Below are 27,397 nucleotides of genomic sequence, written 5' to 3' on the forward strand. Positions count from 1 at the left end.
TGCCTTAGCCAAGGAGAGTGAAACCAGGCAAAGGGACAAGAACAACAGCCGACAAAACAAATAGCCAGAGAATGATCAGAGAACAGGGAAGAGACCAGGTGGTGGGTCGCGTGTCACCCAAGGGAAGCCATAGCAAAGCTTGTCTTTGTCATACAGTTTTGTCCCACACAGGTCAATTCAAACACTGTCTGGGAAGCCATTAATCCAACTAGTGATGCCACATTGCTTTCTGAGAGCTGTTTAGGAAATTGACAAAGCGCCATCTGAAAAGAAATAGAAAACCCAGAGAGCTGACTGGCACTGTTCTGAACCTGAATGATAATTTGGTGGACAGATGGATGTACCCATGACTTTGTGATGACATTTTAAGCATAAAGAAAACATCTTCAGCTTTGCTTGGGTCTTCACTTATCTGTATCTAATAATGAACTAACTTTGTACCTTTCAGTTTATGCTCAGACATTTCTAAAAAAAAAAAGAAGAAGAAGGAAAAAACTTCAATATAGACAAAGGCCAAGCTGATTAAAATTATGAAGAAATTGACTTGAGGATCCTTATTGTGGAATATTATTTTAACTAGGCCAATATGTGTTACATTTGTTTATGTTGTGAAATATTACTTTAACTATGTAAAGGTGTGTTACATTTGATTATGCTATATTCATATAACTGTGAAAAGACGTGTTGCTATTTCACCGTGCCTCCTATGACACCTGATTGGTCTAGTAAAGAGCTGAATGGCCAATGGCTATACAAAGAAAGAATAGGCAGGGTTGGCAGGTAGAGAGAATAAATAGAAGAACTCTAGGCTTGAGAAGAAGAGAGGAGAGAATGAGGAAGAAAGAAGGGGATGCTTGGGGCCAGTCAGACAGCCACCAGCTAGCCAGACACAATAAGCAATGAACATCATATATACAGAAGGAAAGAAAAGTAAAAAGGCCCAAGACAAAAGGTAGATAAAGAGAAACAGGTTATTTAGGTTAAAATAAAAAAAAAAAAAAGCTAGCTAGAACCAAGCCTAAGCTAGGCCGAGCATTCATAACTAATAAGAAGTCTCTGTGTGGTTATTTGGGAACTGGTTGGTGGACCAAAAGAAAAAAACTGGTACCTGTCTTCCTCTCCTGTTTGCCCCACATTTTCCCATTCCCATCTTTATAATCCCTTCAGGCATAGTTCCCACAGCTCTTAGAGGTAGCCTTGTTCAAACTTTGTCCAATGTTCTTTCTTCCCTCTGCTGATGGGGCACATTGTTCCTATTATCATCTTTATGACTGTGAGCTGACCACAGAGACATAGTAACATCACATGGAAGTACAACAGAGTAACAACTCACCACAGAGACATTACAAGCAAAGCTACTACATTTGGTCAGTAAAGGGGCCGACTGGATCCCTAGTTTCATTACTTACCAGATCTGAACGCTGTTTGATAATTGTCTGTTCATTCGTTTCTAAGGAACTGACATAAGTTTCTGACATCAGAATACCTACCTCTCAAGGACATAGAGTGTGCTGACAGATTGTAGATAAAGCAAAATGGGTCACACAGTTAAGCCAAAGTCATGAATCCAAGAAATGGGCTTGCAGGAAAAAAAGGATTTGCTAGAGACTAAAGGAAGATAAAAGAGAATGAAAAAGGAAAGTAATCAAAACATAGTGTGAGCTGGGTAGTGGTGGCGCACGCCTTTAAACTGGGCACTCGGGAGGCAGAGGCAGGCAGATCTCTGTGAGTTCGAGGTCAGCCTGGTCTAAAAGAGCTAGTTCCAGGACAGGCTCCAAAGCCACAGAGAAACCCTGTCTCCAAAATCCACAAAACAAACAAACAAACAAATAAATAAAATAAAAATAGTGTGATAAAGAGAAAACTTTATTGAAGAACAAAATTAGAAGAAAAAACTTATAAGAGGAAAACTTATTTTAATGCATTGTGGATTTACCTATATGTTCCTATCTGTTGCTCTGGATTTTATGTGAAACCACGAGAGTTTATGAGATGTAAGTTGGGTTTGTTTTCATTTGGTCTTCTGTAGGTTTCTATGAGAGGGTGACTTCCGTAGCCCCGGGTGGCAGCGCACGTCTGAGTAGACCAGGCGTGCTGAGTTGGACTGTGATGGACCTTAAAGGGGGAAGGCCGCGCTTCAGCAGCCAGGGCTCCAGTGGAGCTTTGCCGTCTCCAGGGGACTTTCACGCACAGCATTTAAAGTTACACCGGGGCTGCTGATCCAAGAGCGTGGCAGTACAGCCAGTGGAAGGCGGCACAGATATGAAAAGCCCGAGAACCAGCTAACACAAAAGTAACTGACCAAGATGTAAAATGATGTGACTTTTTTGATACTTTGGGAAATACTTGCTAAAATATTAATTGCACTAATACATGTCAAATTTATTATTGTCCTGAAATGAACGAATGCATAACTTTAAATTTTTATTGGTCACAATTTCTAGCATGATAAATACAAATTACACCATCAAAAGCAGGAATACTCTGAGCTGGGGAGATGATTCAGTTTGGCAAGTGTCTGCTATTCAGGCATGAGACCTTGAATTTAAAAAAAGTAAGCTGGGTGGCAGCATGACCCGTAATCTTCATGCTGGGGGGCAGAGATAGGAGGACCCCTGGGACTTGCTAGATAACAGTTCAAACAAATTGGAAAGCCCCAGTTTCAGTGGGAGACCCTGTCTATAAAATAGTAAGGTGTCGAGCACTTGATAACCGCATTAGATAGCGACCTCTAGCCTACATTCACACATCCACAGCTGCGTATGTTCACCTGCACACATACATACGCACATGGATGTGAACGCGCACATATGGGGCCGAGGGGAGAGAGAATCAACAAATTTTTAAAGTACTGAGGGGTCTGAGACAAACGGAAGATGGCTGTCCTAGCGAAACACCAGGTGAAATGGAATTTTAGCTGATGTGTTGGACATCGGTGTTTGAGACATACCTTTCTCTGCATTCCACACAGGCCTTCAACTCCTCACTGCCATGCTCAGATTCCTGGTGCTGGGTTCCACTGCCTCCTAGAAATGGTATTCACCTAGTTTCTAATGGGAGTGACACTGGGTGGCCTAGAACCCTACTTTTCCTAACAAAGTTATTAAAACGGGACTCAGCTCCTTCACCCTGCACACCGTATTACAGACCAAGCTTAAAGATTAAAGGTGACAAATTTGCATCAGCAACCTAGAGGATTCGTGGGAAGAAAGCAAGAACCCCAACTCCTCTTCTTTCTCCTTTAAAATCATCTGACACTATTGGGGGTAGGGAAGTTCAGCAGTGCCCCTTTGGGCTCCCTGCAGCCAGGGAGGTTCAAGGGACTCTCACTAGACCACTGACTCCTGAGAAATCCTGCCACTCTGTGAAGGGCTTCTCACTGGGACCTGGGACTGCTTGGACATGGTACTCTACAGGTGAGGAGGGCATTGTGCTCCTTACCCTGTGGGAGGAGCCTTGTGACTGACAACCTGCATGGCCTATTTCTGCCTGGGGGACCAGCCCCCAACAGCACAGGGTTCAAAAGGAAGTCCATACTAGACTTTTTTATCTGAGGGAATTAAGGAAAAAGACAGTCACACACTCTCTTGATGGCTTCCTTCTCTATTCCTCTGTATTTTTTCTACTGTATACTTTTTTCTATAGCTTATATACCCCAACAATGTTTTTCGAGCAATATACTAATTACAGTGTGAAAAACACTTGTTTTTCAAGTGACTGATTACAATAAATTCAAGAAAAAAAAGAACAGTGTGTTTTCCATGTCCCTTACATGATTAAACACTTTACATATTACAGGTGAAAAACAAATTATCCCAAGAACCCAAGCAACTTGTTATAGATTAACTGTGTAGGTAAGCAAAATATTCTTTTCAGTCAGGTCTTTTACCAGCAGGCTGCATTTTGCAATTACAAGCATTATTTCAGAAAGCATGTGAGAACTTTCAGGTGGATTATTCTGCTTGGCCCTACACAGACAGGATATTGAACAAAGAAGAACGTTGTTTGGAAGGCTATAGAAAGAGAATATTAACCAAGAATATGCCCCAAGTTGAACATGCTTACTTACCCCTCCAGTTCCTGAGTTTTCACAAGGACATTCTGATGACACACTTTTCTATCTGGGTAGCTAGCTGTTTTTCTTCTACTTTTTAACATGTACACATGTTATATGTTCAAGGGAGGTACATGTGTCTGCAGGTCCACACACATCTGTGTGGGGGCTGGATGAACCGCAAGCATTGGCTAAGGAACAGCACTCAGCTTTAAGACAAGATCTCTTTGGCTGGAAGCTCACTGAATAAGCTCTGAGGGCCAGCGGGGCCATCTGCCTAGGGCTGGAATTGCAAGCAAGTGCCACCATGCCCAGAATTCTTTGTTTTTAATTTTATTGATTCTCTATGGATCCTGATTTCACCCATCTCCCCATCCCCCACATCCACACTCCACCCTTACGACCTCCCCCCAAAACAAAGCATAATTTAAAAGAAAAACCAAAAACCAAACAAAGCAAATGAAACAAAATAAAAGAAACAAAAACAAAGAAGAAGAATCTTGTTGTGGAGGCTGTAATGTGGCCTGTTAAGTTACAGAGTTTACCTCTCAGTCCATTCAAGTTCACTGCAGATCTCCATTGCTGTGAGTCATTGGTCTGGCTCAAGGCCTCTGGTTTGTGCTACACCATCGACAATGGGGTGTAGCCCCCTCACTGGGGCTCCTCGTGGATATCCTGGTGTTGTTCTGTGTCATGGAGATCCTGCAGCTTTGGTTCTGTAGGTTCATCCCCTTCATAGGCTTCAACAGTTCATAGATGAGGGGGATGTTGTGGTGGACCAACTCATAGCCCTGGGTTTGGGCCTGGATGGTTGCTAGGTTGGTCAACCCATCAGCTTTCCCTCATCATCACGACCCAGGCAAACTTTCCAGTCCTGCCATGGCCAGTTCACCCAATGCAGCCTGCAGCAAGGAGCATGGCCAGTTCTCCTGTGCTCAGGTCCTGCTCATCCACACTCACACCACCAACTCCACCATCTTTCCCGGGCAAGGTGCAGGGCTCTCTCTCTCTCTCTCTCTCTCTCTCTCTCTCTCTCTCTCTCTAGCTGTCGGGGGGCATACACCAGGGGATCACACACAGATTTCTTATGTGGACTCTGAGGATCAAACTCAGGTCATCACTTTTGACTAACAAATAAGTGAATTTGTATATAAGAAACATGAAAACAATACCCAATAAATTGCATTCAATTACTCATAGAAGAAGTCAGCCAGTTGCTGTCGGCTTGGGATTCTGGAATGGAGAGTTTGGGGCCACTAAAGGAATCACCGCTCACTTCAATTTTTTTGAGCAATGCCAACCCTATTAAGGGAACATAATACTCACTTAATACCTCATGCTCACTTTATAATATCCCACAACCAATTACACAAAACAACATTCTGATTTCACCATTAATTCTGTGAAATTCAGGAAATCTCTCTTTAGCTATAATAAGCCAAGACAGTGAAATACTGTCACTTCTGTTCTGTCAAAGAACAGGATATTTTCCAATCCATTCTTCCTTCAGTCTCCCAAGGAGAACTCGAAACTTGCCAGGTTCAAATATTGTTAGAACTGAAACAATGAGAAACTCCAAGGAAGGCCATTTCATAGTTCCCCCGGGGAAGTTCACCTTCAGTAAGGCTATTTAAAGCTAAAGAGAAAAACCAAGTCCAAAGATAGCACGAGGATGTGAAGCCGTCTACTTTCTGTAACTCGGTGGGTGACAGATTCACTGCCGCTCTGTCCAATTCTACCGCAGCTTGACCCTTCTCCAGTGGGGCCTGATGATTAGTAAAACCCTAACTGTGTTTCCTCCCACCCTCGCAGCTGGTAGGGCCAGTGATAGCTCCCACAAAGGGACACTGGACTCGGTTCTAAGGGCAGAAAGGAAGTAAGATGTCGTTGTTGGGCCCTGCTTTCTTCCTGCACAGTGGGACAACAGCCAGTCCAGCCCACTGACCGTTCCTAGGGTGCACCACGACGGTGACTCAGCTATCCTGAAGCTCTAATCTTTGATCCAAGCTTTTCCCATCTGTCTTGTAGATTTGGGGCTTGTTCAACTCGTGAACCAATGGACTGGGTTCCCCTTCCCACTGATAGAAAGGTGATGTAAGAGCACAGGAACTCAAAATATGTTTGAGGTCATGGCAAGTTATGGCTTTCCAGGGTAGTCCTTTAGTTCTTCCCTGTGCTAACTAGGAGCTAAGGCTACCCTGATGGTGTCTGGCTCAAGGACTGTGATAGAATCTAATCAAACAGGGAAGTGCTGGAGAGGAAAGAGGAGCAATAGGCAATGAGATTAGCATTGATTTACAAACTGAATTTATGTCACTTAAAAATAATTTAGTGACTCCAAAAAGATAGAGTGAAATTATCTGGCTCCCTAAATCGAAAGTTGTTTGTTGTCTCTCCCATTAATGTTGGCTCTTTGGAAGAACTGAAATGAGGAGGTGAGGACAGCATCACACAGCAGATGGCTTTGAACTCATCAACCGTGAGTATCAAAAGCCTTCAGGGACTCTGGCCAGGGTGACGCTGCCAGGTGCACATTGATTACGCAATGTGCCAACAGTGCCTTGCAGGAAACGTGCCAAACTCTTGTGCCTTTTTGATGTAATTGGTTTTTTTTTTAACTCTTTGGGGGTCCACCACCCAGCTTCTAAAGAAATATATAGAGACTATTCTCTCTTATGAATGGCTTGTTTCTAGCCAGCTTTCTAACCTAAATCATCCTGGTTTTCCTTAACTACATTTTGCCTCCAGGATTTTTACCATTCTTTGTCCTATATGTCTTTCTTTCCTTTCCTTCTTACTCCACAGCCAGTTGTGTGGTTGGGTGGCTGGCCCCTGGCATCCTCCTCACCACCTTTCCTCACTTCTCCATCCTTTCCTAGATTTCTCCTCATATTTATTCTCTCTGTCCACTAGCCCCACCTATTTCTCTCTCTTGCCTCCCTATTGGCTGTTCAGTTCTTTATTAGACCAATCAGATGTTTTAGACAGGCAGAGTAACACAGCTTCACAGAGTTAAACAAATGCAACATAGAAGAATGCAACACATCTTTGCATCCTTAAACAAATGTTCTGTAACATAAGCAAATGTAACATGTCGTAAACTAATATCTCATAAAACTTGGTGTAGAGTTTACTTAATATTCCATAGGGGAAGAAGCAGCAAGAACAACCCCCAGCTGGACCCAAGCCGCATACCGCTGCATTCCCACAAAGGCTGAAGGGAATACCAAAGGAGATAAAGCCAAGGTGAAGGATGAGCCACAGAGAAGATCTACAAAGCCAGAGCCCAGTCTTAAAATGGTCCCTGCAAAGAAGGGAGTGAAGGTACCCGAGGGGAAGAAGGGGAAGGCCGATGCTGGTAAGGATGCCAATAATCCTGCAAAGAATGGAGACGCCAAAGCAGACCAGGCACAAAAAGCTGAAGGTGATGCCAGGTGAAATGCATGTGTTTTTGATAACTGTGTTCTTCTGGTGACTGTACAGTTTGAAATATTATTTTTAATCAAGTTTTATAAAAATGCATAATTTTGTTTTACTTTTTTTAAAGCTATGTTGTTAGCACACAGAACACTTCATTGTTTTGGGGGGGGAGGAACATGTGTCACTAGTGATGTCTCCCAAGCTGGGTGGATGATGGTTCATGATGAAAAACATCTTTCCCTGATAATCTTGAAAGACTCCTTGTGGCTCCCAGGAGAGACGTCCTGGTGTTGACTTATGTGGTCACCATAGCATTACATGCCTTGTGTGGGAAAACTAAATCCATTTTTATATCTTTCTCCTCCCGTACCATCAACATAGACTCAATCCCTTAAGACCAGAGCCCTGTTGGAACCTGACCCCAGAAATTGGTTTTGCCAGTCTGTTTGGCAATTCAGACTCTGCAGTGATATCACTGAGTGTCCTCAAAAGAGCAGCAGTTGCTTTTGTAGAAGATTGTGGATCTGCAGATTGATAATTCTGCCATTTTCATTTCATTTCCTGAAAGTCAAGATTGGCTTGTGAAAAGTTGTAAAACAACATCCTTAATGTGAAATATGAGCCCTCACTCTAAGCTCCTCCCCCCTTTCGGAGCATCGAATGAAGACTCGTTGGGTTTTATAGTTGCTGTACGATTTTGGTAGCCCATACAAGAAGTTTGGAAGTACTTGCGTACTGTCAATGACTGCCTGTGTCCTGCCTAGAAAGCCATGATGGTTTATGGAAAGCGTCTTTAATAAAGCTGGGCTTAGTTTGGCTTGGAAGAAAAAAGATTTCATAGGATAGACTTGGAAAAATTACTTTGTGGAGCCTTCTGGGTTCAATTTCAAAACACTCTATTTTGAAATACAAAAGGTCTGTCAATACTTACACATGTACATATGAATATTATGCAGTGGTTATAAAACGAAATGAAATTCTGCTGTTTGGAACAAGTGAGAGCCTGGGAAGCAATAAAAATATTATTATGTGGAAATAGTATGATCACCCATCCAGCAAATATTAACAGACAGTAAAAGATAGTATCTGAGATTATGAATATAGCAAATAATACAAAAGACATGAATAAAAAAAATCAATGTTTTTCCTCATAATGACAAAAACTATTTTTTTAAATCTACTAAAAATAATATGTCACTCAGCAGAGCAACAAAACTCTTAAATATCTGAGATTTCACTTATCAAAAATATACACAAACATTATGGAATGTAGCGATATTCTGTCTGTGTTCTAACAAATAAAGCTTGCCTGAAGATAAGAGTGCAGAGCTAAGTCACTAGAGGCTAGGCAGTGGTGGCACACACTTTTTATTTCAGGACTCAGAGAACAGAAGAACCTCTGTTAATTCAAGGCCAGCCTGGGCTACATAAAATTGACCCAGAAACAGAACTCACACAAAGGTGATCCCAGCACTTGGGATCACAACCTTTAATCCCAGCACTAGAAAGGTGGAGACAGGAGGGATATGGCTGGGTGGAGCGAGGAATGTAAGGCGGGAGGAGACAGGAGCTCAGAGCAGTCTGAGGAGGCAGCCTGAGGACAGGACTGCCCCTTTGGTCTGAGCATTGGTAGAGGTTAGAACTCTCACATGGCTGCCACTCTGCTTCTCTGATCCTTCTTCAGCTTTCACCCCGATAGCTGACTCCAAGTTTTTATTATTAAGACAGTTAGAATTCACGCTACAATGGAGAAAACTGCAAAACTCTACGAAAGAAAATAAAAAGTCTAAAATGTCAAATGTATAAATAGAGTGCTTAAATATACTTGAATATAAAGACCTAATAGTTAACATTGAAAGAATGTGCAAATTATAAAATCCCAGTGAGTTTTCAAGCCAGATGTTTTTTAAAAATTTAAACTCATTTAAACTTTATAGGAAAATAACAAAAGTTCAAAAATACCTAAGCCAGCTGAAAAACAGAAAGCTAATTTTGATGAAATACAGAAATCTGCCACGGACACACGTAAAATTACTGTAATAGAGTAGGAAGTTCAGAACTGGGAAGGATGCGTACACTAAAGACGGCACCTGTCTTGGTTTGGGTTCTGTGTTGCTGGGATGAAATACTGACCAAAACCAGCTGCAAGAGAGGAAAGGGTTTATTTGGTTTGTGCGCTCCTGCTTTGTCCCTCTGCATGTGGTTCTCCGGTTCTCTGCACACTGGTGGTTGGGGCTCTTTTTCTCAACATGGCTTTGGCATCCAGTCTGTCTCACATCATCTGCCTGAAGCAGTGTGGATTTAGCTCTGAGTCCTCTCTTCTACTCTGATGATGTATATGTCTGTTTTTATGGCACCATGTGCTTACTACTTTGGCTTTCTATAAATCTGGAATCAGGTATGGTGATGCCTCCGGCATTCCTCTTCTGTTCATGATTGTGTTGGCTATTTGGCGTCCTTTGCGTGTGAACTTTTCCCCTAGTTCTGTGAAGAATGTCGTTGAAATCTTGATGGGAGCTGGACTAAATCTGTAGATACCACCTTTAGTCATGTGGCCGCATACTAATTTCTGATGTGTGCACATGGGGAGTCTGTCCATCCTGTGCTTTCTTCAGTGTTATGTAGTTTGCTTACTTTACCTCCTAGGTTAGGGTTAGCCATAGATTTGTTTGCTTGTTTTGCAGTTCTTTCTTGTTTCCCAGCATGTTTATTATTGGTGACCAGGAGAACTGCTGATTTGGTATCTTCTGCTTTGCCGAAAGTCTTGGTTCTCAGAGTTTTCTGGTCTACTTTAGGGTTTTTTAAATATAGAATATATTTAAATATATATATTTAATATATCCATAGAGATGGTTGGGCTTCTTCCTTTCCCAAATGTATGTCATTCATTTGATGCTCTTTTCTTGTTTCTCTGACAAAGACTTAGGTTCTATTTGAATTAGAGTAAAGCAGGGACAACTGTCACACTTCTGAAAGACTGGTACAATTCGATGGAGATCGTGCCAATTCAGTTACTGGACTGTGTTGGCTGTGGTATTATATCAGAACTCTTCATTACATTATATTCTCTCGCAAACCTCGGTAGGAATGTCTCTGCTATGGGTTGCTCTGGGTTACGTGCATCGGAAACACCTGGGCTCTGGGCTACAAGTACACTTAGGACGGCAGTCCCCACTAGGAGTGAGTATCCATATCAACCTTTGGCATCAGGCAGCTTCGGTCACGTCTCTGAACTACGGGGGAGACTTGGTGTGCCTGTTGTTTCGTTCGCCAGTCACCAGCGAACTGGACGGCTTTTCTGCCAAACCCGGCATCGTCAGTTCTTCCTTTTATAAACTGCCTGTGCAAAAACCTGTGCTTGTTTTCCTTCTGCCTTGTGTTTTCCGTCTTGTCTTGTCGGTGTTTGATGCTATATATACTAGTCTCTGATCACCTTATGACACAGAAAATACCTTATTCTCATCTGTAATTTCATGACTTTATTCTTGGCAACATTTATTTAATTGGATGATTAAGTCTGAAGTAACAGAAGCCACAGTATTCCTCCTTAGGTCACAGAGATGCTTTTTCCAGGTGGCGCTACCTCACATGCAGCTGGATCACCAATCTGGAGTCTACCTTTGATGAAGGTATTAGGTGGGCTTCATTTCTATTTTTCTCTAAAGAATTAGTTTTACAAATAAGAAACCGAATGGCCCTTTTTTTTTTTTCCCTCCATGGTTTGTGGCACTCTTATGGCTAATCTTGGTTGTCAACTTGACACACCTGGGAAGAGGTACGCTCAAAGAACTGCCTCCACAGACTGGTACAGTGGTTTATCATTTGTGTTTCAATAAATAAAGCTAGCCTGAAAATTCAGAGGGCAAAGCAGCCACACTAGTCAGTCTTGCGAGTCAAGGAGTGGCAGCACACACCCTTAGTTCCAGGACTCAAGAAACAGAGGCAAATGGATCTCTGTGAGTTCAAGGCTACCCTGGGCTACGCAAGATTGAATCTGTCTAAAAGAGAAAGAGAGCTCACACAAAGGTGAGCCCAGCACTTGAGATCACACACCTTTAATCCCAGCATAGGGAATAGAGACAGAAGCAATAGAGCTGGGCAGAGAGAGGAATATAAAGGGGAAGGGACAGAAACTCAGTGGAGTGTGGGGTGTAGAGTCTATCGGATTCATGGATACAGGATCTCATCCATTTTCAGTCTGAGGTAGAGGCAAGAGCCAGTTCCTGGCTGCTTTGCTTTTCTGATCTTCAGGTTGAACTCCAATATCTGTCTCTGGGTTTTTATTATTCATGCTATAGGCTGGTCTGCGGCCATGTCTCCGGGGGCTTTTTCCTGGTTGTTATTTGGCACAGGGGAGCTAGTTCACCATGGATGGTGCCATCCCTGGATAGGTGGGCCTGCTTTGTATTAGAAAGGCAGATGATTGCTGAGCGAGCAGACAGAAGAAGAGGCTGCCAATAGGCAGTCTTCCATTCCTGATCCTCAGTTGATCTCTGTATCAGCTCCTGACTCTAAGTTCTTGCCTTGAGTTCCTGAGTTGGCTTTGTTTTGGCCCACAGTTCTGGGGACTGGGAAGTCCAAGAACGTGGTGCTGGGGAAGGCCTCACACTGCTTTGGTTCATAGATGGAGCCAGCAGCAGACAGTGGTGATCCCAGGCCTTCAAGTCTACACAAACTTCTCAGGTGGTTTTGAAAGAGAGTTTAGAAACCCACTTTAAATGGGCATGAGCGGTGCCCTGACACATGACCACAGACTCAGCAGCTTAGATAACAGGAACTGGCTATGGTTCCTACCCAGGTCTCACTGGGCTAAACACATGGTGTTGGTAGAGGAGCGCTCACTTGTGGAGGTGCATGGAGAATCTGTCTGTCTTCCCGTTGTCCTCTCCTGGGGCTCCTTCCTCTTTCCTCAGTGCCTGGCTGTCCAAGAGCGCCCTCCTATGTCTCACTTCTGTGAGCTTTTCCTCTCATCCTTTCTCTCTACCTTTAAGGACCTGGATGGATGGATAATCTAAGAGACTGTCCCTAGACAAAGAGCCTTAGCTCAGTCACAGCTGCAAAGTCCCCTATCCATATAAAGTAAGAGTTAGGGTATTAACATTTTGGGGATCAGGAAGATATACGTGTTCATCTTACCACAGGAAGGAGACTCAAAACGGGATGGTTGTGTTTCCAGGTTAGAGCTGAGTGTTACCTATGTGCACCCCACTGCTGCCCAGAGCTTGTAAACCTGAGGACCCCCAACTGGGTTTTTAAACACAGGACTTGTGTCTGAGATGAAGGTGGGGAACAGGTCCTACTGTGGTTAACCTGGAATCTTCAGGGATTCAGACCAGGCTGACAGCCTTAGTAAATGTTACCTTGCAGAGAGGGATGTGGCCAGTACCCTGAGCTCCTAGGAGGACCATTTAAAGGGGCCGTGCAGGTTGTCAATCACAGGCTCCTTCCCACAGAGTGGAGGAGTCCAATGCCCTACTCACCTGTAGAGTACCATGTCCAAGCAGTCCTAGGTCCCAGTGAGAAGCCCTTCACGGAGTGGCAGGATTTCTCAGAAGTAAGGGGCAAGGTCTGGTAAGAATCCCTAGAGCCGCCCTGGCTTCAGGCAGCCCAAAGGGGCACTGCTGAACCTCTCTGCCCCCAGTAAGTGTTAGATGACTTTAAAGGAGAAAGGAGTTGGGGTTCTTGGTTCCTTCCCATGAAGATTCCTCTTCAAACACTGCTCTGGCTGTGTCAAGTTGACCTAGAACCAGCCAGCACATCTACCTTCTAGTAAGCCGAGAAGGACCAAAGAAAAACAATTAATATTTGCTTCAGCTTAAAAGGATAAGTCATGTCCTCTGTAGGAAGATGTATGCTCACAGAAAAGCAATGACATTCTGAAGAGCAACAGCGACAATGAAGAAAATCAAGGTTTACGTAAAATTCACCCTTCACAGAAGGAACGCTCAGCCGAGACGGGCTGAAGCCAGCTTTCCTTCTCATTGAGCTCCAGGAATCATTTAACCCTAGAAACTGTTTTCCCACTTTCACAGACTAAATCTAGATAACAATCAAGATTTTCCAATTTTTTTTTACTATTATTGTGTGCGCATTCACGCGTGGGGGGGGGGCATTGATACCATGGGGTGAGCATGGCAGGAGAGGACCGCTCTGTGGGGTCCGTGGGGGCATTGATTCCATGGGGCGAGCGTGGAAGGCAGAGGACAGCTCTGTGGGGTTCGTGGTTTCCTCCCACCTCTTGTGGGGTCCAGGGACCACATTTCAGTTAGCATGCTTTCACAAGTACCTTTGCCCCGTGAGCCATTTTCCAGCCCCACAATTACATTTTCGTAACCAATACATCGTCCATAATTTAACTTCCTGGTTTTTATTACTGTTGCTGTAGGTATGCATGACTCACAGGTTTCTAAAATAACCAAAATGAAACCTGTAAAGGTTTTGTGCTATTGTGGGCATTGTTTTCAAGAATTAATGTAATACTTTTAAGTGCAACTGAATTAAAATTCACTCAGCCGCCTACTAAAACCCCCTATGAGCATCTTGATATCCTGTCTATTTGGCTTAAGGTCATCTTTCTTACAGGAGGTAATAGGAAAAAAATCAGCCTACCTGAGGTGAAGTGGGAAACACAGGCATGACTCTGCACTGATATTAAACACGCCCCAGTTTGGTCTTTATTTTGTATTCCAGTGTTGTTATGTCTTTCCTATTCCCTTCTTATTAAATTCCACAGTCACCTGTTAAAAACTCATTCTCATATATATTACATTTAGTTTTTCTATTGTAGCTAGTCAAAGAATGCAAGATTTTTCACTGAACCCCAACCACGCTTTCAAATTGCTGGTAGAAGCAGCAGCTTCATCAGCTGAAAGGCTCCGTGCTCAGTCTTGGACAAAAGCAGAAAACCACGTTGTTCTGGCCCAGGGCAATCTCGGCTATTTCCTTTCTTTAAAAGCTGAATGGACTAATTCCGCACCACAATCTCTGACAATGAGTGCCGTCTCTCCCGCTTTTAATCAAAGTAGTGGCAAGCTTTTAAAACAAAAAGGTCGGCATAGAGAATGTAAATCATTTCAAAATCTTCAAAGTTCAGAATCCCATGAAAAGCATTATCAATTTGAATAGAGAAGAGAAGAAAAGAAAACACCGTTGTTTTTCAGTTTGGATGAGTGTGGGAGTTAGCGATAAACGGTGTGTTTGATTACTTACGTATTGCGATCCCTGGCTCACATCAGGCCTGGTCCTCAGGGGGCAGTCCTATTTTTGTTTAGTTGGTTTGCTGTATGGCTTTTGAGACAGTATCTCACTATAACAGTCCAGGCTGACCTGGAGCTCAGAGTCATCCTGCCTCACTCCAGGATGTTGGGATTACGGGTGTGTTCTACCACATTCAGACACTGTTCACGTGTGTAATGAACAGAGGAAACCATCATCCTCAACCAAATGAGTTGTGAAAGCCACGATGCTTGGGGAGATACATGAATTGGTCTTGGGGAGAAAGCAAGCTTTTTCTTTACCTAAATTGTTTTAAGATTTTTTATCTTAGCGCACTCTGACATTGCTGGGAGAAGAGCAAGGATAAGACAGAGAGCTTCTGCGTACTGTCCGTCTATTTTCCCAGATGACAGCGTGTTACCCAATCGCATTACATTTGCCAGACCAAGAAATGAACACCAACAGCGATACTAATGAAGCTATAGACTTTGGTCCCATTTCACTGTGCGCCACTGATGTTTGCTTTCCCTTCCAGGATCTAACTCAGGGTACCATGTTGCATTTCCTTAACCACCATTAATATGCAAACTTCCCAGCCCACCCTCATTGCCTTTTCTCAACCTTGGCACTTTTAAAGACTACAGATCAAATACTTTACGAAGGTCTCTGCAGCCAGCTTGTCTGACACTCTTTCGTGACTGCCACCGACTCATGAGGAGCGTTCCCAGGGTGACGTCCTCATCTCAGCGCCGTTGACAGGCACGCTGACTCATTACTGCTGACACTGTTACTGACTCGTTACTGCTTGATCACTGGCAGAATCTGCAAGTTTCGCCACTGTAAAGCGCGGCCCCCATAGTCTAGTCTTTAAAGGGAACTTTCTAAGTCAAAATCAGAAAATAGAATGAACTAAGCTTCACCTCCTGGCAGAAGAAGGTGTGGATATATGTCGAGAACACCATGGTAATGAGAAATCGCCAAACACTTGCAGGCAAATACCCTGCTTCTCCTTCTTACGCCTACTAAGGTTATCCGTAATCACCGGCTCCTGCCTACAGCAACCATGACTGTTGACAATTTGTCTAAACACATTATAGACAATTGAAAGTTACTCCTAAAAGTGTCACTTTCATGCCTACAATGTTGGAAGCACTCCCGCAGGTGCGCATTTTGAAAATAGGTAGCCTGTAGCAAGTCAGGTCTGTGGGACATGTTCAGGTAAAGCGTCTTCGGTTAGGTTCTAGCAGTTTCTTCTTCATCCTCAAATGAGTCAAAAGAAAGTGACGTGTTGTCTTCTGTCTTCTGTGTGGCCAGAAGACACTGTAAAACCTGATACTGTACCAGCCACCTTGCAGCCAAGAGGAACAGACCTGAACAGAACACAGGTGCTCTGTGGGAAGACGCAGAGAGAGTCGTCAATAGGCTGGCTCTCCAGCACTCCAACTCTGGATCTCATTTTGTGACATAATAAACCTTCCTGTTATACAACCAATTCTAAGTACTACTTGGGGCTGAAAGCGCCCTACTTAGTGTATCCACGTTACTAGAAGAGACTTTCTGGAGAGTTCAAGAAAGAGAAAGATTTACGGCTCTCAGAAATAGTCTCGTGGGTATGCTCATGGGTCTGTGCCCTGAGTAAATCTTTTCCAGAGCTTGTGTCCCTACAAATGGAAAGGACTGGGGGAAGTGGCAAATTTCCAGGTCAATCTCAGCATTAAAGACAGTTTCAAAACTACTCCTCAAGGGATTTGGTTTTCAGAAATGGTCTTGCTCTATAGCCCAGGCCGCCCACAAACTTAAGAGCTTCCGACTTGAGAGCTAGGATTAGAGGCATGCACTACCAGGACCACTTTTTCCAGAAAGTAAATAAAACTCACACTATTCTTGGCTCCTCATTGGTTAGATTTTGCTATTTAGGTTAACTATAACTTATCTTAAATGCTTGGGAACAGAAATGGCTTGATTTTTGTGTATGTGTGTGTGCCTGGGCACATGAGTGTGTCTCTGTGTGTGTGTCTGCATATGTGGTATGTGTGTCTGGAGTATGCACAATTATCTGTATGCTTGTGGAGGCCAAAAGTCAACATCAAGTGTCTTCCTCAATTTTTTTTTTGTTTTGTTTCTGTTTCTGAGACGGAGTCTCCCCTGAACCTGGAACGTTTTTGCTAGACTGGCTGCCAGTCAGACCCAGGATCTCTCTCATTCCTCTGTGTGGGGGCTACAGACACATGCCCCATGCCACACCATACCTGGCTTTTACAAACGGGTCTCGGGGATCAAAACTTGGATCATTATGCTTGTGCGACAAGCCCTTGCCCCCTGAGCCAGCTCCTCAGTCCCAGATCTGTGGATTTTTTAACAGACTTGGATACACAGAGTGAGATGTCTTGAGAGTATCCCAAGTGCAAAGATAAAATTGTTTCTTGTTTCATAAGCACCCTTGAAGAATGACCTGAAGGTAATGCTGTGCAATGTTTCCAGGGGGGTTGCTGTTTCCGCAGTAACCTGTCGTTTGAGGTCAGGCATGGCACATCCTGTTCCGGCATCAGGTTGGTATCCAAGGCTCAGGTGGGTGCTGAATTTGTGGGCTTGTCTTATTTTCAAAATAAGTTTTAAATTTTTAACTAGTTTATAAAGTTCAGAGCAGAATTATGTTGATTGACAGAGGGTAATTAAAATCACAAAATGAACCGGGCAGTGGTGGTACGCCTTTAATCCCAGCACTTCAAAGGCAGAGGCAGGGGGATCTCTGCGTTAGAGGCCAGCCTGTCTACAGAGCAAGTTCCAGGACAACCAAGGCTACACAGCGCAACCCTGTGTCAAAAAAATAAGCAAATAAACAAACAAATAAGTAGCTACATAAAATAAAAACACAAGATGTAACTTGACAATCTTTTTTGCTCATTATTTTGTAAAACATGTTGTGTACATTTCAGGAAATCTTTATTTTATTCTACCTCTTAGATTTTTTTATTTCAGTTTTATTATTTATTCAAGCACACTGTTATGTTCTGTCACACCAGTCTCCCTGCCTCCCTTGGCTGGCATCTGTCTGCAATCAGTCATACTTCACTGGAGTTTTTTTGTAAGATGATTTCAAGGCGTCTCTCTGTTGGTGACCGTGTCCTATTCTTGCTGCCTCTGAGGTTATTTTAATTTTCACTGTGGATTTCCAGAGCATTGGTAGCTCATTTGTGATCCTCTCTTCTAGTCCGTGGGCTCTCTTTCTTTTCTTCTTAACTAACCAATGTCCCCCGACACACTAACGTGGCTAACACCAATACGTCTCAATACATTGCAATGTCACTGGGAGGCCAGTCATCCTTTACTTCTGAAGACAGTTAAAAGTAGTCACCCAAATACAGCACATGTTTCTCTTGATTTATTATGATTATTTGACAGTCTCATTCATATACACAGTTACTACTAGCTTATTTCACCCCCCCTTTCCCTCTTCTGCGGAAGCCCCCCCCCCTTCACAAGTCTCCCACTTTATGGTGTGTATGACCCACTAAGCCTGACGAGGGCAGCTTCTCAGAGTACAGGTGGAAAGATTTTATCAGAGCATGGCACTTACCAGTGATTGCACCATTGAGGAAAGTGACAAGGGCAGCCCAGAACTGTCAATAACCAGAGTCGCCTAGGGAGGGCTGGGGCTGCGTGAGCTCCTCCCCCACCGGCTTGTGTAGCTTAAACCACAGTCTCGTTGCAGTTATTACAGTACTGGACTTCCTCCTCAGAAACAGATTCTCTTTCCTTCTCTCTTTGATCGAATGACTGAGACAGTCTCAGTAGCACAGTCAGGCCTTGTATTTATGGTGCCCCTACTGCCTCGGCCTCCTGAGATTACGGGTATGAGCCGCCACAGTAGAAGTATATTTTTAAAGGATGCTGGCGTTCTGTCCCTTTGACACCATCCTTGGAATAGTCAGCTTTACAGAAGAGAACATTTACCTTGGCTTACAACTTCAGAAAGTACAGCTGCTGGCCTGAGGGCCCGGTCCCTTTTAGGCCTGTGTCTAGGCAACCCCTCGTGACAGGAACACACCACGGAGTGACACTGGGCAGAGACAGAGAAGGGGCTAGAGCCCCATTACCCTTTAAAGAGCACATCCTCAGTGTCCTATTTTTGTCCCACTAATCCTGAAATTAGGCTGGGGACCAAGCTGTGGATCTTTAGGGAACATTCAATTTCCAAACTCTAACAGAAAGGAAATGGTAGTTACGGCTTTGGAAGTGATCAGATTTATTCTGATCGCCCCTTCTTACTGAGAAAAATGAAAGAAGAGAAAGCAAGGTGAGAATTTCGAAGAAAACTTGTAACTAGTTAAATGTTTAATAATTGTTTCTCCTAAATAACATGTTAAGTATAGATAAATGTTTGATGTAATAAAGATCTATCTAGATGGGCAGTGGTGGCACATGCCTTTAATGCCAGCAGTTGGGAGGCAGAGACAGGTGAATCTCTGAGTTTGAGGTCAGCCTCCATTTTTCCTCCAGCTTCCATTTTTCCAACTAACTAGTGATTATATGCTATTTCATAGTTTTTAAAATATTTTGAGATGTATAATTCTAGTTGACCATTCCAGTGCTATAACTGGGACTACAATGCACGCGCAGTCAATTATTGTACATTTTAACATCACATTTCCTTTTCAAAATCCTGGGTAAAACATTGCTCCTATTTCTAAGTGGTATTCAGCTGACAATAATCTGTCTGCAATGCTATTTGCAAGAATGCTTTGAAGGAAAGAAAAACAAAAACAACTCTCTTCAAACAACTGACTTTTAAACGCTTTAATTGCTTTTATCTATTTATGGTGTGTTTGGGTGTGTGGGTCCACAAATCACAGCATACAAGTGGCAATCAGAAGACAAACTGCAGGAATCATTTCTGTCCTGAAGATCAAACAAGTTATAAGGCTGGCATTGAGTATCAAGTGACTTTACCTGCTCGACATCTTGTGACGTCATTTTTAACTTTTATAGATTCTTTGTGGCTTTCACATCAAACATTTCAATCCCATTTCCTGTCCCTCACATCCACCCTCTGTCCTGGCAACCTCCCCAAACCAAACCAAACAAAAACAACAAAAAGGGGGTGGCGGGGGAGGGGAGATGTCATCATGGAAGCTGTAGTGTGACCCATTGAGTCACACAGTTTACCCTTTAGTACACTTGTCTTTACTGGCCAGTGTTCATTGCCACAGAACAGTGGTCTGGCCAAGGCCTCCGGTACAGGGCTCTCCCTGGGGTCCTCTTGGATATCCTGCTGTTGGCCTTCGCTGTGGAGAGCCCGCAGTAATGGATCTGGAGGTTCGTCCTCTTCATATACTTCAACAGTTCCTAGACGAGGTGGATACTGGGTTGGGCCTACTCACAGCCCTGGGTCTGGGCCTGGGTGGTTGTCGGACTGGTCATCTGCCAGCTTCCCCTCATCGTCACTACCCAGGCAGGCTCTCCAGCATGGTCTTGGCTAGTTCACCCAATGCGGCAGGCAGCTAGGAGCAGGGCGGGTTCTCCTGCTCACAGGTCCTCAGATCGGGCTCATCGGGCTCACCGGACTCACCAGCACTCACACCCCCAGGGCCAGCTCTACTGCTGGGCCCTCTCTCTCTTCCTCTCAACTGTTAGAGGGGACAGGGTCAGCTTTTATGCACTCAGGGCCTGTTCACCTGTGTTCCTGACAGCAGGGTCTGCCAGTGGCCACGTCAGAGGAGCCACAGATAGCAATGTGCTTATGGAATACAGTTCAGACGATAACAAAGCCACTCTGAGTGCATCCAGAAGAGGCAAAGCTCCAGAAGGACTTTCTCCAGAATGCCCCTTGCTTCTGCTGGGCTTCCTTCTGCTTGCTGCTGCCATGTTCCTGCTGTATTTGGCATGGTGTGATTGCTGTGTGAAAGGATCCCACTGTATCTAGGACAGTGTGATTGTTTCTTGGGAAAATTTCACTCCTTACTGGGTAATTTACTTGCAGATCATAATGAAGATGATTTTCATAAGAGCAATGATAATTAGCCAGATCTATGATTTAATTGGACCTTCTGAGTTAGCCTAAAAGATACAGGTTTTAGGACAGGTAATAAAGGCAATTAGGGACATGATTTAGGTTATTCTGCCAAGTGAGATACAATATCCAATAAGAGGTACAAAAAAGGCAAAATATAGGCTAAAATTTCCCTTCCCCTTTGTTAGATATGAGATTTTCAGAGGATGGAAAATAAGAACAAGGAAGTTTCATGCATTATAAATTCGTGAATTCTGTGGGAAGACAGACTGATGACCAAAGGAAGCAATTATGTCCCTAAACCCAAGGTTAGGCCTGAGTTTCTTAGTTATGTGACTTACAGAATTAATCACAGGCCGTGGTGGATTACAATAAAGTAGTCCCACACTGGCTCCGAATGGAGTAGAATAAAGGATTCTTTATATATATATATATATATATATATATATATATATAATGTATACAATATTCTGTCTGTGTGTATGCCTGCAGGCCAGAAGAGGGCACCAGACCCCATTACAGATGGTTGTGAGCCGCCATGTGGTTGCTGGGAATTGAACTCAAGACCTTTGGAAGAGCAGGCAATGCTCTTAACCTCTGAGCCATCTCTCCAGCCCCCAGAATAAAGGGTTCTTTAGTTAGCAGTAAACTCACAGATCAACAGTCTTCTGCACGAGTGCAGAATGGGAACCGAATCCGGGAGCCAAGAGAGAGAACCCTGGGTTGTACATCTGCTTTTTTAGTACCCAAGAACACACCCAAAGTGGTCCAGCATCTCAAAGGCCATTGGCTGCAGGAGTTCCCACAGCACAGGCCCTGGTATGCACCTTGAAGAAACAAAGTTGCAAAGGGAAATTCAGTGACCCTATCGTAGGGGAAGAAAACCAGACAGCTAGCTGACCACTCATTTAAAGTCTCTCCAGGGTGAAGTTAAGAATAGCAATCCGCTACGCTGAAACCTCAAACAGCCGCCAGCCTGCCAGGACAAAAGGAAACGGCTGGAATATACTTGACTTACTTAATACTTTGTTAATCGGTAATGAAAGAATCATTGCTTTGGGGTGAGGATGTTATGGTGGGACAATTAATACAAAGAAAAATATTTAACTATTTGTGGGCTTCTAAGGAAAACATGTAGCTTGAGATCTTACTCTTCCTTCTTATGTAAAAATTTTAATTTGTTTTTGGAAAATATGTTACTTGTGGCTATGCGGTAATCTTTTCTTGCCTAGAAATCTTTGTGTTAGGTGGTATAAAAGAGGATAAAGGAAAGATGCAAACAACAGAAGGACAACAAAGAGAGAAATAAAATGAAGACCCGAGCTTTGGCCCTCAGAAAGTCTCCAGTGTGTGTATGCAGCTCCACAGACGCCACACAGCCTTTCTAGTTACTCGGAGCTGTAGGCAGCTTGTCTTCCAGCAGCAAGAGTCAACTCTAGTGCACCGCCAAGACGGGGTGCAGGGCCTGCTCTCTTGTGTGCTGCAGCTGGTGAGGTCGGGCCTGGCTCTCCTACTCTCATGACCCTGGGGCCAGAGCTCTTACCTGCCACCAGCGGTAATGGGTGAGATGGGGAACACAACTTTAACCCATGGCACCCCATGGCAGATGGGGGGCGGGGTTAGCGCCTCTGCTCTCTAGCCCTCAGAGTTGACTCACCTGCGTCCAGGCCACAGGATCAACTCTAATGTGCTTATGGTTTATGGCCATAGTGAGAGGTGGGGCCATCTTTCTCAGCTTTCCCCTGAGGGGCAGGACCAGCTCTCCCAGGGCCAGTGAAGGGTGGAATTGGCTTAGCACACATGGGTCCAATGACCCCCTGTGTTAACACGGGCCGTGAGCATCATCACAGACCCCAGCTGCAGCAGGACCACGGACCCAGACATGGTCCTTGGCAGCAGCTCTTCATCTCTATGTCTCTACATCATCTACCACCTCTGTCCTTCACCCTTTCAAACCCGGAAAGTCTGGCCTAGAATTTCTAACATCTAAAGCCAATTTATTTTCCATTTACCTGGCTCAAAATCGTGTTAATGCACAGTATCCTGCATTCTGTGTTTTCCCCCTTTTGCAATAAGGGAAATATGGTGCCTTGCAAAGCTGTCAGGGAGAGCGAACACTAGAGACCCATTATTCTGCAACACGCACACTGACGCCTTAAGAGTGCTCCCCGTGTCCTTAGACTTCACACTACGTCACCTGCTCCGAGCTTCAAAATCTGACAGGCTTTAATTCCTCCTCGCCAGGGCCCAGAGAGACTTGGTGTGCGTTGCTCTCTGACAAGGGCTCTGTACCTTTGGGCCAGGGGTGATCTCAGCCAGGCACATGGCAGGTTTTCTTAACTTCCTGATCTTTGATCTTCAATCCTCTCTCGCTGCTCTGCCACACGACCTGTCTTCGTCGCAGGCCCCAGGAGGGAGTGTCAGAGCTGCTGCACTCATTGTCATTGCTTCAAGCACTCCGTGCAGTCTGGCGGCCGACAAAACCATGTGACCAAAGAATAGATAATTTAGGACATCGGCCCTCTATGGTGTGTGCCCAAAGGAAAAATGACTGGAAAGGCCACAGTCTCGATTTATCCTTGGCCTTTGATGACCTCCCCGTAACACTTGTCTTGAGATTCTTGTTCTCTTTGTGCCACTCAACATAACAGCCCAGAGAGCTAATTAGTCCAATTTACATGAGCATTTTCACTAAGACCCTTGTGTAACCATGGCTACTGCATTTCAGTTCTAAGCCCATCCATTCACTAGGCCTACACCCCTCTGTCTTCATCTTCATCGAGTGAAATATGTCTGGTCCTCTTGCTTTCATTTGGCTCTCTCCTCTAATAGACCCAAGAGGCACCCGTCTGGCCCTAAATGAAGGAGGCAGGCAGGATCCCGCTTCTCAGCTGTCTCAGAGCAGGGGAGCTGGAGAAGATACATTTGCTCATCCATACATATGTATTTATTATACTTGATGATGGGGGGGGGGCGTGATTCAGACCCAGGGTTGATACGGGTTAACTATCTACCAGTAGAGCCGAAATACAATTGCTAGCTATAACGCAGCCAGCTAAAAGTCAGCCCCAGTCCATAGAGAAAGCAAGCCTCCCTAGAGAGGTAACGAGAAAGGGCTGAGAAGTGCTAGCTGTTGGGATCTGACCAAGTTCCAAAAAGCTGGATTTAAGGATAAGCAGACTTTGGGTAAGAGCAGGCTCCAGGCCTCCACAGAGACACGGAGTAGGACAATGGAAGCAAGCGTTACAGATATGGAACTGCAAAGATATCCCGACGTATCAGGAAGCCGGGCTGTACCTAGAGCCGCAATAGGACAGCTCTGGAGGCTGGAGCCACAATAGGGCAGACAGCTCAGCCCTGAGGGAAATGTGTCTTGGCTTCCTGAAGCTGGGGTGTGGTGGGGGGGATGGTCTCCCACAGGATACAGTGATCCTGCTCCTCTCCTGGAGAGTTGCTATAGCTGGGTGCAGCTCTGTCCCTTTAAGGGAACGTCCTAGCAGAGCTATCCACTTCTGTCCAAGATGTTACTTCTGCTACCTCTGCTACATTCTGATGACTGTGAAGCCTCTGCAGAAATGTAATAATCTCCTCCAGCTCCAATGAAAGTTGAAGACGAAGAAGCTCCAAGGAGGAGGACAGCCCCAGCCTGAGGGCACTCCTCAGCCCTGACAAGGTAATGAACGTCCGTCATGCGTCAGGCTGAGGATAGGCACCAGGTTTGGGTTTGATTTGTTAGACACTGCTCTCGCCATTATGTGGGAAATGGAGAGAGTGGGTTGGAGAAAATTAAGTTAAAGAGGATATTTTCATATCCAAGTGTTTAATGAGCACTTACTCTAGAACAGTAACAGCCGAGGTGAAAAAAAAAATTTGAGATGAATCAAGGTTACATTTTACAAATAAGGCCCACAGACCCTGCTAATGGATTGGATGTGGGAAGAAGGAGAGATGACCGGGGACTGACAGCTGGCTTTACATAAACATACACATTGTTACCTAGGAAAACCTGGGCTAAAGAGCAGCTTCGGGAGGCTGACCAGACTAGAGGCTTGGGGCAGACTGGAACTAGCCAGCTGAGAGAAAACAATCAAAGACACGTAGGGCAAAAGAATCCAGCCCTTAGTGGAACCCCCAGGTTGTAAAATTGAGGCTTCCTACTAATCTGGGTACTGAGAAACTTGGCGTCATGAAGTAAGTGAGGCCTCAAGTCACAGGTGCTGACTGATCAGGATGGTGGAAACTAGGTTACTCAAACATGGATAATCACATAAGCCTGCTCAATAACAGCAACTTCCTTTCCTTCCTTCCTTCCTTCCTTCCTTCCTTCCTTCCTTCCTTCCTTCCTTCCTTCCTTCCTTTCTTTCTTTTTTGAGACAGGATAGCCCTGGCTGTCCTGGGACTCACTATGTAGATCAAGTTGGGCAAGATCCTCTTGCCTCTGCTTCCCGAATGCTGGGACTAAAAGCATGAGCCAACACTGCCTAGCCAACAGTGACTCTTTTTATCAGAAGCACGGCAAATCTTACACATTGTTGTCATTGTTACCCATCCAAAAGAGATATCTTCCCTCCAAAAAAAAATTACAGTCTAATAAACAATAAACAATTGAGAACCTCCACTAAAATGTAAGTAGCAGATGGAGGCTCAGTTAAGAGCACTTGTTGCTCTTCCAGAGGACCCAAGTTTGGTTCTCAGCCCCACTACTAAGATAATCTATCAGTTCATTCATCAACTAAGCATATGAATGGTTGGTCTATTTACAAGGTCAGAGCCCTATTGTCTCTTAAAGGTCCTACCTAGCCCTATGCATTAGCATCTCATAATGGGATCAAATTTACACATGAGTCTTAGGGACAACAAACCTTGGTAGCTGGTTTAACCTGTGGGTGATGAGATATCTTTGTGTGTGTCGTGTATACTCCGTATTTGTCACTGATGAGTCCTAGATGAAAGCTGGTGGGTAGGTCATTCCGAGCCTTCCAGAGAGGGCTGTCCCACCAGCTGCCTGGGAGAACTGGCACCAGCTTTGAAAACCTGTTCACTCCAACTGAAGAAACCTCTCACCACCTTTGCCATCGCCTGCACAGTGCTAAGAACACAATCATAAACTGACCCAATACTTATGATGGTTTGAGCTGAATTCCTGACACCCAGGCCACCTTCAAATCTCCTTCTTCACCCTCTCCTTACCCTTTCCCATGGGTGGAGCCCATTTTTAAAACACCGCCGTGAGACCCAGACCTACAGAGAACACTACTGCAAGCTGTTTCTTTCCTGTCTTACTCCCACCCCCAACTCTTATAATGTATCTCAGGCTGACCTCGAACTCACAATCCTCCTGCCTCAGCCTCTCAAGCACTGGGATTGCAGGCATATGACACCACATCCAGCACAAGCACTTCTTCACGACATAATTTCCTCATGGCTGGTGATGCAGCCCTCTGGCAGAGCACTCGCCTAGCATGGATGAAGCCCTGGCTCTGATCACCAGCACTACAAAATGAAAACACTCTAGCTGAGGAGGGTACCATGTATGCCCCACCCAGTCACATTTACAGGGCACCTACTGTGTGCTTATCCAGTGCCCTGTTCATAAGAGCTCTTCTCCTGCTCTACGGCGGACATTTAGTTATTTGTATGCAGTAGCTAATGATTTTTATTATACCAGTTCTCTTTTTAAATAAAGTTTCCTGTATTTTAAAACATTGATATTTACATGTTTTTTTTTTATTATTCAAAAGACCTATCACTAAACTGGGGAGGTGTCATGACTGACAGGGTCCTAGAAACCTGACTGGGGCAACGACAGACACACATATAGAAATCTGGGATCAGGTAGACCACAGCACTCGGATGGATTGGCACTAGCTACTCAACAGCCTGAACCTTGGCACATTTATTATGTGCAGCGCAGGCACAGGGGTTAGCTAATCTCATGTCAACAATATACTCCCGCTCAGGACTTCATCTACTCTTTATGCATTTCAACGCTTCCTTGATGTGGGATTCCCCTCTGTAAGCTATGAATGTGCTTTATTACTATTGGTTAATAAAGAAGATACTTTGGCCTATGGTATGGCAGAATATAGATAGGTATGTGAGAAAACTAAACTGATTGCAGGAAGAAAAAAGGCAGAGTCAGGAAACACCACGTAGCTACAGAAAGAGAAAGACGCCAGAAACTTACCAGTAAGTCACAGCCTTGTAACAATACACAGATTAATAGAAATGTGTTAATTCAAGATACAAGAGCTAGCTAGAAATATGCCTGAGCTATTGGCCAAACAGTGTTGTAATTAATATAGTTTTTGTGTGATTGTTTGGGTCTTCATGGTCAGAAAAACAAGGTGGCAGAAAACAAAAGAACTGCTGTAGAATAATGTTTTTGTACCTGTAAAGATTTGTCACTCATATTGGTTTAATAAAATGCTGATTGGCCAGTAGCCAGGCAGGAAGTAAAGGCAGAGCAACCAGACTAGGAGAATTCTGGGACGAGGAAAGGCTGAGTCTGTAGTCACCAGTCAGACACAGAGGAAGCAAGACAAGAATGCTGTGCTGAGTAAGGTACCAAACCACGAGGCCAAACATAGATAAGAATTATGGGTTAATTTAAGTTGTAAGATCTAGTTAATAATAATCCTGAGCTAACAGGCCAATCAGTTTGTAATTGTTATAAGCCTGTGGTTGTTTCATCAGGA

At 44.3% G+C, this 27,397-nt stretch overlaps 1 pseudogene; it reads left to right on the forward strand.

Annotated features, from left to right (window-relative positions):
• The first annotated feature begins 4,933 nt into the window (after window positions 1–4,933).
• LOC148119588 (non-histone chromosomal protein HMG-17 pseudogene) lies at window positions 4,934–7,492 on the forward strand (annotated as a pseudogene).
• Window positions 7,493–27,397: the final 19,905 nt, after the last annotated feature.

Source organism: Myodes glareolus, chromosome 16, assembly GCF_982192425.1.
Source record: "Myodes glareolus chromosome 16, mMyoGla1.1, whole genome shotgun sequence".
Taxonomy (NCBI): domain Eukaryota; kingdom Metazoa; phylum Chordata; class Mammalia; order Rodentia; family Cricetidae; genus Myodes; species Myodes glareolus.